General features: G+C 32.6%; 1 protein-coding gene across 9 annotated transcripts in view; it reads left to right on the top strand.

Moving 5' to 3' along the window:
• The first annotated feature begins 1,215 nt into the window (after positions 1–1,215).
• LOC121382774 (zinc finger and BTB domain-containing protein 18-like) overlaps positions 1,216–7,418 on the top strand; it is a 62,975-nt gene continuing 56,772 nt past the window's right edge. For all 9 annotated transcript variants that reach the window (XM_041512364.1, XM_041512357.1, XM_041512363.1 and 6 more), the window contains exon 1: positions 1,216–1,975. The gene's annotated coding sequence lies outside the window, so the exon portion shown is untranslated. The remainder of the gene's footprint in view (positions 1,976–7,418) is intronic.

Raw genomic sequence — 7,418 nt, 5'->3', positions numbered from 1 at the left:
AGGCACTTCATATCCAGGTACAATAAAACATTTTTTTTTAAATACGATCAGTTGCATTGGTAATCAAAATACAGTGAAAATATAACTGGCTTCTGTTGATCTTTCATAGCTGTGTATATAATAAATAAATATATATATTTTCAATCAATCAATCAATCCATCCATGAATTAGTCAATCCATTTGTGGAAAACGATGGAATAATCTAAAATATCAGAAAAGGAAAAGAACTCGAAGTAATCGATGATTATCAATATTCAATGTTAAAGGGACATTCCTGAGTTTGCTTCACTTTTTAAGATGTTATCGACTAACAGTGCCAATTTAACGATTGTAGGCCATAAAATATTAGTGGCTGTATATTAAACGTGTTTCTGATCGTTCTAAGATTTGTACTAGGTTAAATTTCATCTTATATCCTAAAATATTGTTTTTTTCGTACGTACGAAATCATTTGAAGACAAAATCCAGTTTGGGCTTCTTACAAATATAAAGACGATCAGAAACTCATTGCATATACAGACACTGCTATTCTAAACAAGAACATATATTTAATGTGCAAGTTTAATCGTAGAAATATTTTATTAGTCCGAAACATCTTACAATGCAGCAAACTCAGGAATGCCCCTTTAACATTTTATCTTCTCAGACAGCACAACGTGGTAACAACAAATAACTGAGTCCGATATAAAGTTTCACTAGTCAAATCGTGGCGCCTGTTTATTAATGTATTTGTGAACATGCTCAAATATTTGTTAATTGGTATCATCATTAAACGTTTCTCGACCGTTTAATATCAACTGAAGATTAATTAGTTCAAAACTGTTTAGAGATGTTAAAATAATTTCTTTGCTGGTTATAAATTGACAATAAAGAAAGACTGATGAATGCTTTCAGAGTAATGTCCACAATTACACGAGGGATCCATAGCAAGACCACACCGATATAGATCTACTACAGGCAGGTCTTAATCTGGTATGTAAAATATTTTCTTGTCAATTTCCGCATTTTTTCCTTTATATTATCCTTACTGCCAAACGGCCAGTGCACCCCGACTGGTATACCAAAGGCCGTGGTATGTGCTATCCTGTCTGTGGGGGTGGTGCATATAAAATATATTTGATATTAATGGAAAAACATGTAGCGGGTTTCCTCTCTAATACTATATGTCATAATTACCAAATGTTTGACATCCAGTAGCCGATGATTAACAAAACGATGTGTTCTAGTGGTGTCGTTAAACAAAACAAACCTTTTTAAAAACTAACTGAATTAATACTACTTTGAATATCTGTAGCCTAGATGTAAACAAACTAACTCTTTTTGTTTATTGTTAAGGCGCCGCCACGCAAATGTCTCCTACGAGAATAGTCACCAGATTAGCTGATAGTAGCCGAGCAGGGGCTTAATAACTTAAATTACGCCTCGGGTCGACACATTACCTGAACGCCACAGTTAAAACAGCGTATGAATTAATTTTATTTGATATCTGAAATTGAAATCTAGAAACTCGTACCGAAGAGAACTTTACAACTATACACACGTCCATCAATCGATTTTCACTCAACTTAAAAACAATGAACTAAAACAGCGTTTTAAAACTTTTTAGCCAGCGTCACTTCCCAATTTTATTGAACTACTAGTTAGCTCAACTGGTCAACATAGACAAAAAAAAGAAAAAGAAAGAAAAGAAAAAAGACAACAAAAAAAAAGAAAAAGAAAAAAAGTTAGTTTGTTTTGTTTAATGACATCACTAGAAGGTCAACATAGACAGGTTTAACAGCACCTCGACAGTACGAAAGGTGGAATACTCCGATCATTACTCCGGATACCCCGATTACTTGATTCGAACTTGAACCGTCCGAGGACGCGTAGCAAATACAATGAACAGTCCATCATTGTGAAGAGAGAAAGCAAATGTTCGCTTATTTATTTTCACGGTGTAGTAATATTCATGAACAATCCAAGAAATTTTGTGTAGGTATTAATATATAAATGCAGATAAGTTATTACTAATACGGTTTGTTTGCAAATTGGTGTTACATTTGTGATTTTAGTGGAGTATTGCGACGGCATTTTGATTTATAATTGGTACCACATTTTGTTTAGACTCGATTACACATTCTCCCCAAAAGGCAAAACCCTTATTTTGATATAAATCACATGCTTTTTATTCTTTAAGAATAATAGTTAGAAGTCGTAAAATATATATTGTGTTTAAGCACACTTTCTGTTAGTTATTAAATTATAGTCTGTCCTCTGTTAGTTATTAAATTATAGTCTGTCCCACAGGAATGCCTTTTTTTAATAACTATGGAGTATGGAATTTATACTGTAACTCTCACCCTTTTGAGTAGTTGTCTCTATTAAGTCATGCCATTTGGGATTTCGGAAAGAGTTCAACCCCTTCCCCTTTATATCAAAGGCTCTAAAGACTAACCCTATACCTAAAATTACCCTAACCATTGAAAGAGGGGGTGCGGGTCGAACTCATGCTGGGATTTCCCTAGCCCGAGTACTCTGACTGTAAGAGAGCTAGACGGACATTTGGACATAAATACGCTCTCATTACAGTCAGAGACCAACCTATGTATTTTTTTGGCAATTCCTGACAACCAAAAAGTTGGCAAAGATTTCCGCTCTAAAGTCTAATACCACAACAATCCTATGTTTGACGTCAAATACCTTTACATCGATCATTTTCGAGTTAACTGATTAAAAAAAATCCACATATTAATCACTAATACACATACTACAGAAAGAAATCCGACAGCACCCACATTCAGCTACGCTTCGTGACACTCCGTCGTCATAATTACAAAGCTTGGCGACCTATTTTGAGACATAGATCACGTGATCGCCCACTGGGCTATTCCGCCTAGTAGACGGAATGGCTGAGTGGGCGATCATGTGACGCAACGTCACGATATAGGTCGGCGAACTTGGAATTCTGCTGTCCGGAGTTTGCCGAAGCGTAGCTGAATGTGGGTGCTGTCGGATTTTTTTCTGTAGTATGTGTATTAGTGATTAATATGTGGATTTTTTTTTATCAGTTAACTCGAAAATGATCGATGTAAAGGTATTTGACGTCAAACATAGGATTGGTGTGGTCTTAGAGCGGGAATCTTTGCCAACTTTTTGGTTGTCAGGAATTGCCAAAAAAATACATAGGTTGGTCTCTGACTGTAATGAGAGCATATTTATGTCCAAATGTCCGTCTAGCTCTCTTACAGTCAGAGTACTCGGGCTAGGATTTCCCCACCTTTTAAAGTAATATGCCTCTTACTGTTTGTTTACGTTTGAAGTCTCACAGTAAGATCATGTATAGACAGTCAAGTCACTAAGAAATTTAAATAAATGTATATATCCAATTCTTTGTTATATTTGATCTTAAAATATATTTTTTTCTACACAGGAACCAAAGTAGGTAAAAAAACACATGACCTGTTTGTTAATTAAAACATTTGTAGTTTTCTTAATTTATGGCAATCATGCCCAAAATATATATCGAAGTGTTGTCTGCATGTGTATAACGGTACTCTCAATGATGACAAACACGAGTTACCGGAAGGGTTCACAGTTTATTCGTACAAGGGAAACAAAACAAAACGACCCTGTATAGACAATAAACAATAATAAATATCACAGGCTCAAATAGTTAAAATACACACATAAAACTCAATCAACATTCAATCATATACATAATTCATAATTCAAAGATGTTTGAATTATATCAAGGCGTATAAATAACATATATAGCATGATCTGCCTTTATTCAACACCTGGGTAATTATACCAACTTAACTTCCCTTAATGTACTCGCTACCAAAATAAAATACTAAATGAATAAATGTAAATAAAATGCGTAACGCTTAATTGGAAAGGGCATCTGTTATATATTTATATTAAGTAATTAACCCATCTATCATATATGGAAATATGCATCTACTACACCAGTATATTAATACTTATTAATATAATCCAATATATAAATCTCCAGTGATGGAATACACCACAAACAATACAATAATCTTTTATACGATTCAATTGCACTGGCCAGGCGCTCATGAAACGTACGTGCGGCGTACAAAGCACGTGCATTATATGACAAATACCACACACAATCCAAATAAATACATTACATTACATTATTCTACACACCTTTGCTATGGGCAAAATGGTCAGTGACTGGAACGCTTAGATGTTATATAGTTCCAGCCTAGAAACAAATAAAATGACATAAGTTATCATGTAAATACAATTATTCCAATATGGCTGCCATGATAACCTTAGACGTTAACAATACATGTTTATAAATATTTAACTAGGAAAATAACTTATTCATATATATTACTTTAAAATATGAGTTTTATTATATATAGAAACATTATATAACTTTAGTTGGTTTTATATTAATTACTAAGCTTACTATTAAACAACTTCACCCTTATTTTATTATAACATATGTTTACCAGCTTTTAATCAAAACTCGTTAATATATCAAATTACGTACTAGTTATAAATACTATTTTATATTGTAATAACATTAAAACATGCTTGTTAGTCATACCTTGTGTGTGCAGTGTAAATGATACCGGATATGAAGAAGAAATGAAGTCGTAGAGTAGAGCAGTCAAAAGAACGTCTTGAACAAATAATAATTACAGTAGTGTTTGTCACGTGATCATAAAACAGTGACCACTACACAATAAACTATAGCGATTGGTCTAAATACCCGCACGGACAATTCGCCCCAATCGTTGGCGGGAAACATCACTTGGGCGTTGCCCGTATAGTATATTCTATATGGGAAAACCTAGTAAACGAATATAACATTAATTAAAGGTAAAATAAAGAAATATGTACAGAATAAAACATTAGTGAAAGGTGTACGTTATGATATTTACATGGACCTCACACATTTCACTCACTATTATGATATTTACATGGACCTCACACATTTCACTCACTGTTATGATATTTACATGGACCTCACACATTTCACTCACTGTTACATGTGCATGTTTATTTTGACATACTGGTGAGTGACGTGTTAGAATGTGAGGTCACATGTCAATTGTTTTCTATGGAAGCAAATAAGGGTGCTAAAATTTTGAAAATGTAAACTAAGAATGTAGATTAATAGAGTTTTACATTAAAAATATAACTATTACTACAATTTATATAGTCAGTATTATATTTGAATAACTATTAAAAGAATATTTAGATACAAAATAAAAATAGAAATAATTAAAGCTATTTGAAAAAAGAAAAGAAAAGAAGTTTGTCCCTCCTTATGTTGCAAGCAATATTTTAAACACCATGCAGCAATCTGCTGACAGTAAATCAATAAAAATAATTATAAACACAGTTCTTTTTTTATTGATTGCTTAAAGCAGGGTTCGCACACATCCTGGAAAATCCTGGAAAATGCTTAACTTTTAATTTTATTCTGGAAAATGCTTAAAACTCCTGGAAAAATGAATTAACCTGGAAAGTCCTGGAATTTTATTATTTAATTTTTGTGTTTCTTCATATAATAATTATTTGGAAAATATATTTATAAATAATCATATTTGATATCTGGTTCCAAACTATATCCTTCACTTAACGGTAATTATAAGAGGTCGACGGCCATTGGTCAGCTGTTAAAATATATAAATACACAGTGAGAAGGTGTGGACACAAATGAATACAACTTGTGATTGGTTGAATAAATTATGTAGCTGTCGGCAGTCGTGTTTCTGACAGTCGTGTTTCTGACGTTTGTGAGTTGAAAACTACTGTCAGTGCCTTCCAACAAAACAAGTACTCCTAAGGCTTATGTCTGCTGTGCATCTTTGTAGCGAGACTCGTGCAAAAGTTGAGAACTTGTAGTGGACACATATTCTTTTGATCTCGATTGAAGGGTCATTCCGTGTCAAATGACCCCCCCCCCCAAATTTAAACCCTACCCTCTCCAATTTCAATGAAATTTGGTATATAGAGTTGTTGTGGCCAAAAAACCTGAAATTCCAAGTTTCAGCTTAATCGGACCAACGGTTTCCGAGTTATGGCCTTTTCTTTTTTAAAAATTTTGTCAAAAAAGGGCGTGGTTTAGATTCCTTTTTCGTGAGTATTGAATAGCTACTGCAGAGCTTATTCTATGTATATCAGAAATGTTGGTTCATTAAATTTGGTTATGCCATGCTAATATATTGTTAACAGTGACATAGTGTAGTCTTAGATCTGCCTTTCCAGTATTTCTGCCATACATTGAATCATCTGCAATGTGGAAACTGATCTTTTTGACAATTAAATCTAAAACAAAAAAGCTGGAAGAAAAAGAAATATTTTTACCAAAATATTTTTAATAAAAGTTGTTCACATATTTGGAAAAATACATTCTCATCCAGTCTTTATTATCATTTTATATGGCAAGATGCATGTAACTCTCCACAGCTATGAATGATACAGGGACATTTTACATGCACAGACAAGTTGTTTCAAAGTATAAAGACAGTTCAGATGAAATATTATTTGCTGAACTTTGAACAAATAATATTTGTAAAGTCTTTTAATCTGTTACCCATCTTTATTATTGCTGTACTAGTACAAATTTAAACATAGATGGGAGTAGAAGGTTATACCAGACTTAATCTATATACAACTAAATTGTTTTATTTGTAAACCATAATCTTTATAATCTTTATATTCAACATGTAGCTTTTACATGTAGTTATAATACAACATAATGCCTTATGTTTTCCCCAAATACCACAGTAGACATTTGTAATTTTAAGGTGGCATGATACTATTTATTTTTGCGAAACTTTAAATGTATAAATTTGCTTTCATTTTAAAATATCACATAAATTGCAAGACTTCTGAAAAAGAAAAGAAAAACAGAAAATATTTTTATAATGTTGGTACACTGTATCATGAAAGTAAATTTAACAATATTATATTAATATTATAAGGTTTATTCTGACCAATGGAAATCTTGCAAAACACATTATTTCAATATTGGACATCAATCCTTATTTGTACTTTGTAACTTAAATCTCTACTTTAAATAATTACTTTAAAACAATGCATATTTTCAGTGATAATCGTGAACCGGCCTATTAACGGGAAATGGTTTCTGCGCACTGTAATGTACGATTGATTTGATGAAATAATGTTTGACCTTGTTAATTTATTATCAAAATCAACCAACAACTGTTAATACTCGTGCCAGTTTCTGTTGTGAAAACATTAAATACATGACATATTGTCGTAGTCTAATGGTGACATTCTTCAGATACACCTGTAAACTGGGTTATTGTTTTTTAAGAGTGACACATGTCACATGATATCACCAAAACTCTTATGCAGTGAATATGAAGCAGACAAGACTTTGACAGTGGTGTAAAACTGTTATTTATTTAAGTTTGTTTAA

Source organism: Gigantopelta aegis, chromosome 10 (genome assembly GCF_016097555.1).
Source record: "Gigantopelta aegis isolate Gae_Host chromosome 10, Gae_host_genome, whole genome shotgun sequence".
In the NCBI taxonomy this organism is placed as follows: Eukaryota; Metazoa; Mollusca; class Gastropoda; order Neomphalida; family Peltospiridae; genus Gigantopelta; species Gigantopelta aegis.
The sequence above is the reverse complement of the archived record's forward strand: the minus strand, read 5'-3'. Positions and strand labels throughout refer to the sequence as shown.